The 18393-nt window shown below is 36.5% G+C and overlaps 1 protein-coding gene across 3 annotated transcripts in view; it reads left to right on the top strand.

Annotated features, from left to right (window-relative positions):
• Positions 1-18393, top strand: part of LOC110359698 (uncharacterized) — a 52991-nt gene that overhangs the window by 24936 nt on the left and 9662 nt on the right. For 2 of the 3 annotated variants that reach the window (XM_065053514.1, XM_065053512.1), the window contains one exon: positions 421-17491. The gene's annotated coding sequence lies outside the window, so the exon portion shown is untranslated. The remainder of the gene's footprint in view (positions 1-420; positions 17492-18393) is intronic. The other variant, XM_065053513.1, reaches the window with a different exon arrangement.

The raw sequence follows: 18393 nt of genomic DNA, 5'->3' as shown, positions 1-18393 counted from the left end.
AAGTCTAAAAATTCTGTCAATTCAGTGACAACTTGGCCAGATATTTACATTACCTGAGTGGGAGCGTTGTTCAGCCATTCAGCTGCACTGTTGCTCCACTAACGTGTTTTGTAAGTATTGTCATTTTCAGTGTCCTGAAGAGCAACCAAATATGCTAAAGATAGCTGTAAAAATGCAACAATAAAAAAATATAATTCAATTCAGTAATTCAAAATGATTTTTTTCCCGTTCAACTGAATCCTAAACAAATAATTGATACTTTCCCATTAACTACAGCATTGACAGAAATATAATGGCTCTTCTGTTGCATAGTTATAAATTACATTTTTTTAAATGTCACCTTGCTAGATTTTTTTTTGGTCATCTTTATTTTGATTTTAAAAATAGCTTTCTATTAATATATTTTATCTTTATTCTCAGGTTGGTGAAGAAATAGTTATATTCCATGGTATTTTGCTTCAATCCAATGTATATCGTATGGCTTTCTTCTGAAGAACCACAGAAGAAAAAGCTATCTTTGCTTTTTAAGTAAACTTCAAATAGAAGAAAAAAAAAGGCTTTTTTTTTTTTTCAGGGAAAATTTAGAAATTCAGATAAAATGTCAGAGATATACAATGTATCATTACACAATACTAAAACAGAGGAATAAAATAAGTTAGGATAATATTTATTGTTTATTGCATTTTTCTCATGGAATTAGATAACCAAAAAAAGGGTAATTGCAAGATTCCTGGACTCAAGGGAATCTAGGATTTCTTGTGGGTATATAACTGTCACATCTAACACTGAAAAGAAATTACATATTTGAAAGCTTTGAAACTGGTAAACAGCAAGAAGGGCATTTATACACCGGACACCCCAAACCTGCTTTGAGGGAGGGGATGGCACTGGTGAAAGGATGGTACCTGATGACAGGCATCATCCCTTGTTATAACATCCTTCTCTTTCTCTTTTTCCTGCTTGTATTGTGCTCACATGAGCAGAACACTTTCATTCTGTGCACTTGTGAATAAATGTGGCATTAGTATTAAGTCGAAGTTTGCTTCTCAGATTCTCAATGATCATATCATCCATCACAAAGATTTTAGATGAACAGAAAGCAAGTGAGAAAGACTTTGGATCTTCCTTAACAGACCAGTTCCCCTTTGTTTATGAACTTTCTTAGGATAATTCAGATGGGCTTCCTGGTGCACTGCCCTACAGTAGCTGATTGGAGGTTGAACTGAATGCCTAGTCTTCTCTCCTCCTACTTTCATCTTCCTCAACACAGCATCTCCTCTTTGTTGGTGGTCGCCTCTCCATCCTCAAGTTGCCAATGCTGAAAAAGTGAAGAATTAAATTCTTTCAGAGGGAGTTATTTTGGTTGCTCTAATGTAGGGCAGTTTAATCATTATTCATTCCCATATAAAAGCAGGCAGCCACCAATGGGTAGCATTTTCTAGAAATCTGCCTATCTGTCAGACTAGTCAATAGCGCCCTGAAGACAAAATTGAACCACTGAGTAAACTAAACAAAAAAGGAAACTGAGTGGACACAGGAGCACCACTTGTTATTTGCATAGTTCTTTGTTGGCTTGGCCTTGCATATTAAACACAGATGTGAGTGCTCACTGGGAGTACAACTGTCTAAATACAAGAAGAGATCTGAAAATGGTGGCTGACCCAGCCTGAATTCTGCAGAGAGAAATTGTTGCACCATTTTCAGTAGCAATTAAAGCTATTGAATATTTTTTTCAATTATTTGTAACAGGAAAATTGTGCTCAGAATATATTATACAACTGGCCAATGTTTCTTTAGTTACACTTTTTCTTTAAAAGAGTGGCGAAACACAGTTACATAAATGGCAGCAGATAATGAAGTGAATAACATTTCAAGATCATATTGATTTCTAGACAAAACCAAAGGAATGCATACACCTTTTTTTTCCAGATATCCCAATAAGGAGAAAAATGCAACTAATGTCCCATGAAAAAATATAATTCAAAAATTATCTGTAGAGAAGAAGGAATGGAAGTAAAGAAGAAAAAGCTTTTACTCACAAACATATTGTACTAAAATCATTACTTCTATTCTCTCCAAGGACTAACTGTACAATTCACTCACAAAATTGACAACTATTTCGTAAACAGAAGCAAAATGCCGGAGGATCTTGATACCTATTCATAGGAGCTAAAATTTAGCTTCTGATCTCATGGGAAAACTACAAAAAACAGAATTGGGCACCTAAATTGAAGATATGTTAACTCTGAACTGTTCAGAAAAGAATTCATAGACTTCCAGTTGCCGCAGACACAAAATTTCTTGTTATCCTACTGTTAAAAGAAAAATTATTGGTTCTATTCCAACAGCAAAGTCATGGCCACTTCAAGATTTTTATATTAATATCAGTGTTTCATGGAGTCAGCAATAAAATTAGACCTTTAACAGCAATACATATACTCAAAAGGAAGATATTCCCCTTGGAGAATGAGAAAATGACAATTTCATGTGGGTGCGACTAGCTATACTCAATATTTTTCCAATGTCACTTTTTTTGGTGAGAAAATACCACTTTGAGAAAAATGAAATTATTCACAAAAGTTGTTGTGCAAGAGTTCTCTTAGGTCTAAGGTAGACTTAATGGGCAAGAAAAGAGAAAAAAGTACAGTATAACTGCAGAAGAGCAAACAGCCCCCTGGCTAGGGTACTCTTCAAGATGTAAAGAGCTACTTTGTATTGTAGGATGTCACTTCAACAGACTTTCTGGGCATTTAGAGCAGAGTATCATGTCAGGATAGCATTAGAAGGTAACACAATGTGCAGGACAGAAAGGGGAGTCAAAACACATACCAGTAAATCCTCTAATCTGGAACCAGTATCAAGGATTATGTAGGTTGTTGGACTGCACGTCAAGTCCAATATCCAAGCACAGTTCGAGGGGACCACTTGCTTTAAAGAAATGCAAATACAGTTTCAAACTTAGCCTTTTGGTAAGATGCTATTTTTCTTTTCTGGGTAGTGTTATACAGGACAGAAAATAAATAAATTAGCAAAAAATGTTTTTCAAAATTACTGTATGTTGAACAAATGCAAACAGCATACACACTTTTAAAATGTTGACCTTTTCACAGATCATTTCTAAGCAGAAGAAATGGGCAAATTACTCAGAAGGGCTCCTGTGTACAGTAGCTTGTTAAAAATTGAATGTTAATAAGAGTAGTACTGTCACCTCAAAAAACACCAAAATGTGCCTCAAAGCCAGCCAACACATTAAAATCAGAGAGAAATGATTACACAGAAATAATTGTGTATAACTGGAAAAAAAAAATACAAATATTTCAGATTTATATAATAAATAGCCAATTTTCAACCTAAGGTTCTGTATTGCCAACAAAAAACACGGCCTCATAAATAACAATATTATTTAAAAAAAAAAAAGAAATAAAGATAGGCTAGTTCCTCCATGCACTTTCTCTGCTATGAGACAGAGAAAACAGAAATGCTAGTTCTGTTTAGACAATTATTCACATGAATAAAGTAATTACTCATGTGAATAGAATTTTTCTCCATTCTTATGAAGAAAAAAACCCCGCTAGAACCAGGAGAACTCAAAAGCAGCAGCTGGTTAGGCAAGGCATTTATTATAAGAGTATTCACGCAAAGGAAAAAAACAAAAACAAAAAAAAAAAATCCAGGTGTCTACTAGTGAGATAAAATAAGATTTGAATGATATTTGGAAGTCAGATCATAGATAAAGTAAAGAACGGTATGTTTTATTCATAAAAGAAAATAATTTGGGAGGAAAAAGGAGGAATTTTGGCTTCTGACAACAAGATTGAGAGTAAAATGTTTTGACTATTGCTTAGTTCAAAATAGGACCCAAAGTCTAAACTATCTTCAAAAAATTCATAGTTTGTGTCTTTATTTTAGCTTGAGAAAATAAATGATAAGCTCTGAGGCTAGAAAAACACGCTGAACTGTTTTGTTCTGCATTTCTGATTTTAGTGCAGTTGGTTTGTGGGTCTGGTTCCAAGTCTGCTTTGAGCTGCACAAATGCTTTTTGTGTCCCACTTACCTTATCCTCACTGGAAGGTTAAGCAGAGCTAAAAGTTCGAGGCAACTTGCACAGCTCCTGTAAGTCAGCCTAGAAATCATTCAGTCATGATTAGCAATTTTGGTAATTTTTGAAGTAGGTTTTATATTACCAAGGACTGGGTGACTTGGATTTTGTACTGTTCTCTTTCTGTGTTATAACATGACATGAACTGTAGCAGAAACATTACAGAGGAATTATTTAGCTGGCTGCAGATATTTACTTGGTGTCCACAATGACAGACTCACCTGGTTCATCTCTTCAGTGTTTGTTCAGTCAATGCTTCAGTTCCATCGAGCCATGGCAGAGGGAGCCTGCTGCAACCTATACAGACCTGAATAGTTACTGCTCCTCAGGCCATAAACCAAGACAAACTCTGAAGCTGTGGGGAGGGATGCAGCTAAAGAGTATCTGGTTTACAGCTTCTCCATTTGTGATACCTTTAGTGTCAGGAAAATCAAAAGAACCATTTTGTAATCTGTGTCTCATTTCAGTTATGCATCATACATAGTATTTTTTTTTTTTTAATTTCTATGAGATATTCTACTTGCAAATTAATCATATTTGTAGTAGTAACAACCAGTGTTAGAGTTCAGTTATTTTTTTCAGTGTTGCTTTGAAATAAAGACATATTTCACATCGCTATATCAGTCAAGTGCTAGCCTCTACCGTAGACACATCATAATCTTGTTAGTTATTAATGTTATTAAAAAATATTAGAAAACCTAAGATCTAATCAATAAGGAAGTCCTAATGTGGCAGCCAGTTTACAAAATAGCAAGAGTACACAGACTCTAACTGAAAGGTAAAAAATTAAAGCAATAGGGGTGTAGCACACATGCTGAGTGAGCAGCATGATGACAAAATTTTCTTCTGCATTAAATGGCTATTGTGAGAAAAAAAATGAAAGGAGATTGGTAAATTAACAAGTACATGACAGATTTGAGATTCTGGATGCATGGGCATCCTCTTGTTACATCAAAAGAAGTTCGATGGTTTGTACACTTGGAGAACTTTATTATTATTGCTAAGAGTGTTTATGTTCTTGTGTTCCATGCTGGATAATACAATTAATGCAAATCCCCAGCAAGTTAGAGAAGCTTGAGGAAAACAAACAAACAAACAAACAGACAGACAGACAGACAAACCACCAACAAACCATCCTCCAACCCTTTAAATGGTCTCATAATTATTTAAGAGATATGTTGAACAAGCCATTCAAAGCCTTGAGCTTACACAGAGATTTGCATATATGAAACAGGCTGGAACAGAGAATCAGGGAATTTGTCACTATAAATGCTGGGACTCTATACAGTTGAAGGATAATACCTAGTAAGTGGAAAATGAACAAGTTTTTTTCACATTTACATGATTTTCTTCAAAAAATTAATTTTAAAAAAGTGATAGTATAAAGGGGGATGAACAATGAAATTTTTATGTCATATTCTGTATAAAGAGAAAGAACACAGATATGTTGGCAAAGGTCAGATTTCCTTGGCTATTGAAAAGAGAGGGCATAGCCTTGTGCTTCTGGTTTTAAGGGACAGGAATGTAGCTCTAGCACCTGTAGGACTGTCTAATCAAAAAGTTAACCACTTTCAAGTGATATTAAGCACAGAACTGTGACCAGATGGTTAAAAAGATAAAATGGAAGGACAAGATATAGGAGGTTAACTGAGTGGGGATAGAATCACAGAATCATTTAGGTTGGAAAAGACCTTTAAGATCATTGAGTCCAACTATAAACCTGACACTACCAAGTCCACCGCTAAACCATGTCCCAAAGCACTATGTCTACACATCCTGTAAATACTTCCAAGGGTGGTGACTCAAACACTTTAATTTATTACCAATCAATCAGAGAAGGGTAAATAAGAGATAATAAAACCAAATCTTAAAACATCTTCCCCCTAACCCATCTCTTCTGCCCAAGCTCAGCTTTAGTCCCAAGTTTCTTCTCCTCCTTCTGAGTGATGCAGGGGGATGTAGAATGGGGGTTGCGGCCAGTTGAACACACATTATCTCTGTTGCTCCTTAATCCTCACTCTTCCCCTTCTCCAGCATGGTGTCCCTCTCACAGGAGACAGTCATCTGCAAACTTCTCCAACATGAGTCCTTCCAATGGGCTTCCCAATTCTTCACAAACTGCTCAAGCGTGGGTCCCCTCTGCACGGTGCAGCCTTTCAGGAGCAGACTCCTCCAGCATGGGTGCCCCATGGGGTCACAAGTCCTACCAGCAAACCTGCTTCAGTGTGGACTCCCCTTTCCACAGATCCCACAGGTCCTGTCAGAAGCCTGCTCCAGCCCAGGTCATCCATGGGTTTACAGTCTCCTTCAAGCATCCACCTGCTCTGATGTGGGGTCCTCCCCAGGCTGCAGGTGGATCTCTGCTTCACTGTGGACCTCCATGGGTTGCAGGAGGACAGCCAGCCTCACCGTGGTCTGCACCACAAGCACAGGGGAATCTCTACTCTGGCACCTGGAGTACCTCCTCCCCTCCTTCTTCACTGACCTTGGTGTCTGCAAATTTGTTTCTGTCACATAATCTCACCTTTGCCTCTGGCTGCTCTTCTGCAGCAGTTTTTTCCTCCCTTTCTTATAATCAATACGTTATTGCAGAGGCACTACCACTGTCACTGGCCAGCATCAGGTCTATCTTGGAGTCATCTGGCTTTGGCTCTATCAGACACAGGGGAAGCTTCTAGCAACTTCTCACAGAAGCCAACCCTGTAGCCTCCCTGTTACCAAAACCTTGCCTCACAAACCAGACGTAGTCAGAAACTGTTAACAATCCAAACTGTTTCCTTGATCCCCTCAAAGCTATGTGAGCAATTGACATGGTGGATTTTAGAACCTAACTGATTAGACTTCATCTTTTAAAGCAAAAATGAGTAGATTTCTGTATCTGGTTGTCACTACAGAAGTCTATGAGGTATGTATCTAACAGAAAGAAAAACAAGAAAAATACAAGAATTCTAGGAAGATATTGTATTTCCAGCAATATATGTCAGTAAATAGTCATTCAAAAAGTGGGGGAAAAGTAGCAGGTCCTGATATTTAAGCGCAGAAACATGAGAACAAAATATTTATGTTTCTACAGTTCTATTTCTTACATTGCTACTATTCTCCAAAATGAAATGTACTCTTTTCAGCCTTCTCTAACCCACAGGCTCTCTCCCAAACCAATTCCTTCCTTCTAAAGCTGGCAAAGAAGGAGGAGGAAAAGCCAAGAGACAGAAATGATCAAAAAATTGTAACTGACAGAAAATGGCAGTTATCAAAAGCCAAAACGAATTGTTGACTTTCTGTAAAAATGCAAGTTGAATCTTTCTGAGCTTACATTTATGGAATTATGCATAACGATAAGATTTGCTTGCACATTTTAATTATTTTTTTTCATTGCTTTGTAAAATAGCTGATTTTTTTTTCCTTTTGTGTTACATGTTTCCAAAGTACAGGATACACACTGTTAATGACAGAAGAACAAGAAGCAAACTGTTGGGGTTTTATTTTGCTTCATCTCTTTTCTTATGAATAAACCTCCTGGAACTTAAAATTTTGAAGTATGATCTAATGCAAAATGTTAAAATGATTTTTTTTTTTTTTTTTAATGTAAAACAAAGCTAAACCTGCCAAATTTCATATAACTTGCCTCTACTTAACTCAGCTTTTTCCTGCTTACTACCCTTCCTCCCTGGCTATGAACACCTCCTATTGAGCTAAGCCTGGTGTTCAACTGTTATTTCTCAGATTACTTCTTTTTCCTACCCTAATCAAGGTTTTCATGTGCCATTGAATTATTAAAACATTGAACAAATTCTAAGGCCAGTGTAAGATTCAAGGAAGCATAATTAGCATTACATAAAAATGAACTGTTGGAGAGATAAATTATTACAGTTTGTATGATGCTGAAAGACCATAACGAAAGTCTTTCAGATTGAATTCTGCTATTTTTTCCTAAATTCTATTGAAACTGGCAGGAGGTAAAAGCATGGAAGTTTTATTTTTCCATTATCTTCCATGGCAGCAAGCCATCTGCAAAGGAAATGAAACAGATTCAAAACGGGCAGAACACACTGCTACAGGATATCACTCCATGAAAACATAATACAGAATAAAATAAGCAGATATTAAATAATTTATCAATGCTATCACATGACAGGTGAATAGCAGCATCAGATGTGGACTCAATTCTCCCTGCCCTGGTTCCTTTCCTAATACCTTTGTGCCCCTTTTTGAGGATGGTAATTATAGAATCACAATTGGAGGGACCTTTAAACGTCATCTAATTCAACCCTTCTGCAATGACCAGGGCCATCTCCCACTACATCAGGTTGCTCAGAGCCCCGTCCAACCAGACCTTGAATATTTCCAGAGATGGGGTATAATAATGGTAATAATCAAGATTGTATTCTTGTTTCCAATTTTTAATTCTGAGAATGATGTCATTCATAGAGCATAAAATATTAATGACTCTGTGGCACAAGTATGTGCTTTTCATTCCAGGGTATGCTTCCTTGAATTGACATTTAAAATTAACATATAAATTAATTTAGCTGTAGTTAAGTAAATGTAAATTGATATTTTGGCAATGTTTCTGAGAACAATAAATTTATCATTTTCTTTTAGCCAGGAAGATCTACTATATGAGAGCATCCCAAATGAAGAACATGAACCCAAGATTCTGACAATACTGACAAACTCATTTGTCAGTAATATGCAGGTTTATAAAATGAATTGTTTACAGTAACTTACATGGGTTATGTGTTGGGCACTTGCAGCAGTGTGCCATTAAAATTGGGTATTCATTTTATATTATCTTCTTTTGTTTTTCCTTTCTACAGGGTGGATAAAACATATTACCGATGTTCTCAAGGCGTAAGTCTGACTCTGCACTCCTTCATATCACTTGACCTGGCTGTAAATATAAATCTGGTCACACAGGCTTGGCAGTGGTATAAAGATATATATGAGTGCTGCTAATACCACTTTTCTTTGTGCTACTGGGTAGATAGCTGACCTGAAATATCATACTCCAGTTGAATCAGGAATAAACATTTACTGATTTTCTACCTGAATTACTAAGGCATTCACAAAATAATATGAAAAACCTGTTATGTTTTTATCACAAAAGGATGTTCACTTAGGCTTCACAAGTTCTTGTGATTTCCAGAGCATTTAAACAAACAAACAAAACAACACATACACAGAAACCAAAAACAAACAAACAAAAACAAGTGTCATAAACCAAACAAAACCAACAAAAATACCCTTTGTGGACATATACTCTTTGTTCTGCTTACCTATCAATGTGATATAATCATAGAATCATTTAGGTTGGAAGAGACCCTTAAGATCGAGTCCAACCATTAACCCAATTCTGGCACTAAACTGTGTCCCTAAGAACTTCATCTATATATCTTCTAAACATCCCCAGAAATGTTGATTCCACCACTTCCCTGGGCAGCCTGTTCCAGTGCTTCACAACCCTGTCTGTGAATAAATGTTTCCTAATATCCAATTTAAACCTCCCCTGACACAACCTGAGGTCATTTCCTCTTGTCGTATCACTTGCTACTTGGGAGAAGAGACCAACACCCTCCTTGGTATGAAGTTTATGAGATCATTATTTCTACCATAGAAGTTAGACATCACTGACTTTGTAGGACTCACAAACATTTTTAGAACTTGGGAATTTCAGAACATTTTATCTTAAGAAGTTATAATTGTGTATAAGTGTTCATAAGTGCAACGACTGAAAGGAATGTAGTGACAGAAACTGATGATAATGTACATGCATACAACTCTTGCTACAGGTCTTACTTCAAAAGTACTTAAGGGAAAATTTATTTTTGTACTGCTAAATGGGAATCACTTTTGCATCAATGCTTCCTAATAGATACTCTGCAGTCTTCACCATTCCATATATAAGGAAAAGTTTTGCAAAGTTGACACTTAAATTGTGTGAAACCTGTTACAACAAAGTCACTGTTTAAAATACATATTATTTGTTTACATTATGATTTTTTTTCTTTAATATTTTTAATGCACTCATTATTGGAGAGCATCTACTATATTATTTAGAGGAATAACTGTAAGTCTTTTGAGAAGAGTTCACATTAATTACAAACCAAGTGCGTAATGCTCATAATCTCGAATAATATAGAAATTAACAGTAGAGCCCTGCAAAGCTGTGTAAATTCTGTATCTATTCAAATTCTAAATCCATGCTGAAAGGGAACTTCAGTAAGACGGTTGCATCTTCTTTCCAGCTGCAGCCCAATCTTTAAATAACTCTACTAGAAAAAGAATTTAAAGACGTGGACTTAAATAAGTTATTAATGTGAATAAAGGACAAATGCTTTACAGTGTACTACCCCCTGTAAGCCTGTCTCCAAGTTTTTTGATGATTCACAGTGTATCCGGGCAACAAAGTAAATGGCAGCTTTGAATGTATTTCCTTTTCTTTCGTCATCCACATTTATATATACATATTTTTTCCCTTCTTTTCCCTCCCAGAAGACTGGGTAGCTATTTTTAAAAATAGCAGTTTTAAAAAACTTAGATTTCATCATCCAGTCTGTGACGTGATCTAAAGATATATTTGTCCTTGCATGCTTTCCAACTTTTTGACCTGAGGGAATGTCAGGAAGATGTGCCAGGGGAAGTTTAGGTTGGACATTAGGAAAAGGTTCTTCACCCAGAGGGTGGTGGAGCACTGGAACAGGGACCCCAGGGAGGCAGTCATGGCCCCAAGCCTGATAGTGTTCAAGAAGAGACTAGAAAATGCCCTCAGACACATGATGTGGACTGCGGGGTTGTCATATGCAGGGAGAAGAGTTGGACTCAGTGATCCTTGTGGGTCCCTTCCAAATCAGGACATTCTGTGATTCTATGACTTGTCTCCCATTGCAATTAAGAAATGCTTAGACTTGTCCATATCTCTAACCTCTGACACATCTACACATCTGAGTCATCTACACATCTCTGTAGCTCCTTCTTGGTACCTCTATATTTCTGTTATCACATATCCTTCAGGAGCATCTTTAACTCCATTCCATGGAGTATCTGGACCCACAGCCTATTGCATACCTAAAATTTTATATTTACTTTTGCTTGGTTTTGTATTGTTTCTGTTTAACTGTCAATTTAATAATGCTCCTATTTAAAAAGACCTTACAGAATGTTATGCTCATGTCTAGAATTCTATGCTTAAGCCTGGAATTTAATGCTCAGGCCTATAAACAAGATAAGGAAGATTATGCTGATTGTATTCTTCAAGCTTCAGCTTGCATGGAAAAATTTCACCATCTCTATCCCAACTCTAGTATATTTATAATTAAAAGAGATACTCATGTATTAGTTGCAAGGCTAAGTTAATTTCTCTCACAGCACATTTATTCCATCTTATATTTAATTTAATTTCATTGTTCTGAAATCCCATTTTACAGGCCCTTTCTTTTCTGGATGATTCATGGGAGTTGAGTGGCTTATCCCAGAATCTCTGCCCCTGGCAGTGTATGGATACCAAGGAAAAAATTAACTCTTCTGAATATTGTTTCATCACTATATCTAGATCCTGGAAGTGCCTCAGCATCCAATTAATTCTTCTCCTTTTGAAACCCAAGAATTTTGAAATAAGTTTTTGAAAAGACCAGTGATTGCTTCATTGTGCTTTATTGGTATAATGACTGTCACTGATTTTCAGAAATAAACCTATTTCATGGTAATATACTCATCTCTGAAACACATTGAGTGGTGTGGTTGACATGCCTGAGGGATGGGATGCCATTCAGAGAGTCCTGGACAAGCTCAACAAGTGGGCCCATGTGAACTTCATGAGGTTCAACAAGGCCAAGTGCAACATCCTGCACCTGATTTAGGGCAACCCCCAGTATTAATACAGGCTGGGGAATGAAGGGATTGAGAGCAGTCCTGTGGAAAAGAAATTGGGGTCAGGGCAGCACTGATTCTCTTCTTGGCAGCTTTATCCATGTACCATGCACCCAGAACAAGCTAAAGAAGCAGAATTTCCCTTTCCCAGAGGTCGTGTTGACTTTTTCTTTCAGGCTGTGGTTATCCATGTGCTCAGTAATCTCATCCTTTAATATAGACTCTTCTATTTTACCACAGATGAAAGACAGGCTCAGTGGTCTGCAGTTCCAGGATCCTTTCTGGAGCCCTGTTTGTGGATGGAACTTACAGTGGCAATCTTCCAGGTCCCTGGCTCAGTGGCTGTTTGTAATGACAGGTTACACATTTTGGCCAGCAGCTCTGCAATTTCACATTTCAGTTCCTTCACAGCTCTTGGATGAATGGCTGCTGATCCTGGTGACTTATTGACATCTAACTTATTCTATGTGGTTTAATATTTCATGTATACTTAGCTCAAATTGATGTAGCTCCCAACTGATCTGCTACAAAAAATGTACCGTATGTTAGAAACTCCCCAACATCTTTAATGGTAAAAAATATATATATATACAAAAAATAAATTTCATATTCTCTCCTCTGGCCTTATCCTCAAATGCCACTTTAACACCTTTATCATCAGGTGGTCCAGATGTTTCATGAGCTAGCTTCCAGATTCTGAGGTATTCAAAGACCTTTTTATTATCAATATGAGTATTTTTTACTAATTCATTCACACTTCCTATATTTTCCTGTGCACATATGATATGCCATGTTTTTACTTCTCTCCTAATTTGAACTTTTTCTTTTTTTAAGTCAATCCTTTCTGCATAATAGCCATCTTAAGTTTTCTGTTTAGCTATGCACAGTCTTTACTGGGTCATTATGTTTTGTTTTCAGAGCAGTTTACCTGGGCTTCAAATAGAGTATTTTCAAATAGCCTCAAGGCTGCTTGCAGGCTTCTTGCTTTTTGGAGTATTCATTTTAGGGGTATTTTTGCTAATTGCCTCATTTTTATGTAATTTCCTTTCCTGAAATCAAATGCGGGATTTATTTGGCTTGCTCTCTCCCACTGCAATATGAAGCCTAATTTTATTCTGATTGCTGTTACAGAGTGCTCTTCAATTAATATCATTTGAATTAATTCCTATGCATTACTCAGGACCAAAGCCCAAATGGCAGCTTTTCATCATTTCTGAGGTTAGTTGTTCTAGGATGCAGTCATTTATTGCATACAACAGTCTTACCTCTACCTCTTGTCCTGAGGCAGCGGTGATACAATCTGTATATGTGCAGTGAAAATCTCACGCTATCGCAAATTCTTAAGTTTAAAATATTACTTAATCACTTTCACCCTCAAGATCAACAAGTGCAGAGTATCATCTTAGTACTATCTGTTCATTATTATTAAAGTATGTGATTTTCACTCAGAATTCCATACTGCTTCTCTTTTCCCACAATATTTTTATGCTGTTAAATTTTATATTTTCCTTCACATACAATGTCCTCACCAATGCCTCTCATTCTGTCATCCTTCTAAGCTGGTAGCCTGGCAACACTGTATCCTATCAATTATCCTTTCACCAGGTCTCAGAAAAGCCTATTGTATCAGGGTTGCTGTTTAATACCAAAAATTCTGGTTTCTTCATCTTGCCTTTTGCCATTGGTGTAGAAGCTAGAATTTGTTGGTTTTGAACTTGGTCTAATTTTGCGATGCTAGTCAGCTGCCATTTTAGGCAAAAGCTGACTTGCCTTCCCTATTTCCATTTATTGCACTTCTGGCTTTTTCAGAGCTGTACTGAATATCATCCAGGTTACCCTGCCAAGTTGAATCTGAATGACGTGTTTCTCCTTGCTTGTTAACATTATCCCCCTTTCTAGTCTGAATAATCCTGTATTACTGTCTTAATTTTCAAAGCCGGCAGTTTGTCTCTCTGGATTAACACAAAGCCTGTCCTTCCTTTATGGGTTCCTTTTGTCTCAAAATGTTTCCCGGTTTTCAGCAAGGACTGACGTACCTGTCCTTGCTTCACCATGGTCTCATCTGCACACCGCAGCTCTGGATCGTTGCCTGTCTCTCATGCTTCATTCTCTGGAACTGGCAGCATTTTGGAGAATGATATGATGAAAATCCTAAATTGGGTCTTCTATTGGGCAGCCCAAACAGCCAACCGGAGCATCACTCATGCACCGCCCCAAGTCACTGATACCAGCTCAAATCACAACTCCTGGATCCTCCCATACATCTTGCTTCTTTTCATAGGCTGTTGCTGAGCACCCTTGGTGAAAGAGCTGTCACACTGGCTTAGAGGTATGGTCTCATCTCAGACTTTTTATCTTTTATTTTCTGCTCTGCACTCTCTCTCCACAAGACTTCTTGACAGTGGATGGGTACCCACTCTGAAGCATCCCGATACATAGATGTTATGTTTGTACCTCTCTGTTTCTGCTAGCTGTGTTTTCATTGACTCTCAAAAGAACAGACCCAGTCTGCCCAAAGAGCTCCTTGCACAGCATGCACACATATAGTGTAAGTCCCACAGGTAGTTAATTCTCCCCTCATCTGATTCTATCATTATTAAGCTACTAATAGCTAGCAACAAATGAGATATACGCAAGAATGGGGGCAGTGGAGAAGTGTGTATTAGGAGTAACTTCATAAATATGAAACGAGCATCAGCAATCCATGCTAATGATATGGCAGCCAGTAATTTCAATTACCACTGTGTCATAAACTAACTGAGCCTTTGGATAAACTGGGGAACTAATTATAGGAAGATATATGTAAGAAAAAAATGTACACAAGAGACAGAAAAATTAACAAAGAATGAATTACAATACTTGTTTACATCATTAGATACAGGTATTTATACTAAAAATAAGTTGGTTCCAAGCAGATTGAGTTTATGCAAGATACAAAATATTGGTGCTCAAAAGTATAAGATATTCTGCATTCATATTATGTTCAAAGGACACAATAACTGGGCAGCTATGGGTAGTGAAAACTGTTTTATCTATGTGCCAAAGGGGGAACAACCTTGGACTTTTTTTTTTTTTTCCTCTACATGACATACTAAAAGAATGAACTGATGAAATTAATCACAGCATTTCATTTCTAGTACTTAGCTACCATACTTAACATATGGATACCTACTACACTACATCAGTACAATGGTTTAATTGCTTGGACTTTAACCATTAATATAAGGATATGAGTAGAATTAGATAGGACCGTTATACAGTACAGCAAAAGTTATTTAAAAAAAAAAAACCTAACTTGAATTAGGCCAAAAGTTAACATCTAAAAGTCTGCCCCATTTTAAATTTGTAGGAACATTCAAATCTCATGAGATGCAAATATTTCATTTTTATGATTCTAATAAACATATTTTAGCTTTTAACCATTTTAACTATGACTTAAATATTAAAAGAAAGTCAAATAAGGAGAAAATGTTTTGTAGATGTCAACTTAATTCAGATAATATTGAAAAGTATTTCCGCCTCTTCTGAGATACAACTCTTTTTAAGCCATCTTTTACCAAAAAAAAAGATTCCAGCTGGAATGTAATTTAAAACTTTTCATGCATATCTAGACAGGACACTGGCTGTTTGACTTAGTAGTTAAATAAAGCATAGAAGTCAAGCAGTTTAGTTACCTCAGTTCTATTCCTGGCATGCCAAATTTAATTATTTAGCTGTTTATTTCATCTCATGTAGACAAGGCACATTTTTCATATGTTGACTACTAAAATCAAAACAATTAAGGCCAAATTCTCAGTACTCATAACCTTGAAGAATTATTTTCTGGTGAACAGTATTTTGAAAATGAAAACTCTCCAAAATTTCTTATACAAGGTTTAGCTGTGAATATACTGTTATTCTTTGCTGAATTGATTACTGTCCACTGGACCCTTCAGAATTGTATAATGTTTTCATACAAAAAAAAAAAAAAAAAAAAAATCCTTACTGCACTTTATTGTATAGGAGAAACATCAGATTCTAAAGGTTGATTTTAAGTACCATACAAACCTACAATGGTGAAAATGAAGATGACTTCACCAGCCCAAACTACAGAGATACAAAGATGAATCAGCTCCTCAAGAGGGGACTTTTCTGGTTGTGGGTACAGGGGAGAAATGAGAGGAGCAAGTTCAAAGGAACCTGGCTTAAGACATAGAAGGCTGAGGAAAGACTGAGTTAACAACTAGTAGTATGGCGAGGAGAAAGGCAGAGTAAGAATCCTATTAAAATACACTAACAACTACTAGAGCGCTTTGGTCTCATGGATATCCATGGTAAACAGCTGTCTGAATGACTTTAATCCTAGCATTTTCACCATTTTCATATCTATTTCTCTCTGTTCTGTCTGGTGTTAATTCAAGTGATATAAAACCTTTATGATAGTTATATTATGTTGTAAACTTCAAGTACTTTGACCATCTAGTGCTGTCATAAAGGCTACACAGCTCTCTGTACCTGTACAATGCTACACCTTCTTGATGAGAGTTCTTCAGCATCAATCAGAAAATAAAGTTGGATTCATAATATTATTTTAGTATGTTAGAATTCATACTGACTCCACATGGAATAATCTAAAAAGATCAAAGGTTCACAACAGGCTTTGTCTTTTCTAAAGAGAAAGTGTTTTCAGTTGATAAAGTCTAAAGCATTAGAGCTAGCAGGTAAGAAAGCGGCTACACAAAAAAAGCATCTCTCCCTTCTGGGAGTATGATCATGCTCCTTCACTGCCTTCTTAAATTGCTTTCAGTGAGTTTGCCCCATTCCTAACAGCATTTCGCAGTTTCCCATCACAGCAAAAACTGATGTGGGAGAGCTTGATATTACAGTCTGTTTCTCAGTAGATAGATAAGACCTCAACCAGTATAAATAATGCACATGACTACCCAGCAGGGACTCTTTATTTGATAGTATCATGTGATTTACCGTATCAAACACTTTAAGAAAAATCTAAAGCTGTTGTGCTACATTTCTCACATTTATCAAATTCAACAAAAATTTTGTTACTCAGATTGATCTATGCTGCCTCAAGAAGTCAGCCCAAGCTTCAAGGCAAACTGATTTGTAAGAATATATCCCTTGTAGAAATGTAACACTCAAGTTGTGTGCTCATATTCTGTTCAAAATAAGATCAGTAGGAGTGATATGCATGTTTTTGTGGGTTCAGGTACAGTTTCACATTTCAAAACTGAATTTTATGTTCACATTGCCATAATCAAAAGTACATTGAGAAAGAAATAACTATATGTTTTTCTACAGGAGAGTTCAGCTACTGAAGGAATTCTGCTTCCTTACTGTGTAGACTATGGGTCACTTCTTTCTCTTCAACTTCTATGCTTGTTTTTTTGCCATAAAACTAATAACTTTTTGCATGAATTTTCATTTAGAAACAACATGCAGTTATCCATTGAGTAAAGGTCTCTGAATTTAGTATGGGAGGAAGGGTTTCAAGAACTTGAATGTTGTGCCTGCATCATGCTGAGTGAATACGTATGTGAAATTTGTACTTGAAGTTTTATAAGTGATATTCATAATCAGTAAACTTTTATGCATATGAAGACTCTTCTGGGTAGCTGTGCCCTGTACCACACCTATGCACATGCAAGGTGGTCAGTCTACTTGGCTGCAGGCTTCCTTTTCTATGAGGTCAAAATAAAACTTTCTATGTAAGAAAGCTGTGAAAACAGTTAAGCAGAACAGTGTGCAGAAGTCAGCTTTGTGATACTGTTCATTTATTTATAAAGTATTGTTACCTGTATATAAAAGGACCTTTTACTATATGTCTGCAAAGGCTGTTGTTGTTTTCTATAATGCAAAGAAAAAAAAATCAAAAAAGGATTGTCACTGTTTGGGGATGTATACCTCTACCAACAGTCTGATGTTATTGAATTTCAGAACTTGGAGTTATGTTGTTGTATAGCAAGAGGGACCCCTGCAGCATAGATTAGGATGCCTTCCTGTGTGGGGAGAACTTCAGCTTCCACCATTATGAGAGTTTCCTTTCACTGACAATTTGAGTTACAATTGAGCTACAGTAGCCATTAGAAATCCATGCTACTTCTTCTCACTAGGAGAAGCTGGGAGCCATTTATTTATTGACATATGCCATGTTTTGTGTATGGCAGGATTCTCACAAAGTCATTTACATCAAATTCAAAAGATTTCAGCAATGATACAATGTTGTTAAACATAAAAAAAAAATTTAACAGTGCAAGGCACACTCAAACAAAGCCATTTCTGATCTTCCGTAGCCCTTACTTGCCTTACCACACCAGTAAAATATTAAAAGTACAATTCTTTCCACTAAGGTCACAGAAATTTTCATCAGAAGGTGTTAGGAAAGTTAAAATATCTTATGTTTTGAATGGAAAGTAATTGACCACAAGGTCAAA

The sequence above is a fragment of the Columba livia genome, chromosome 2 (genome assembly GCF_036013475.1).
Source record: "Columba livia isolate bColLiv1 breed racing homer chromosome 2, bColLiv1.pat.W.v2, whole genome shotgun sequence".
Lineage (NCBI taxonomy): Eukaryota > Metazoa > Chordata > Aves > Columbiformes > Columbidae > Columba > Columba livia.
This window is presented reverse-complemented; position numbering and strand designations above follow the sequence as displayed.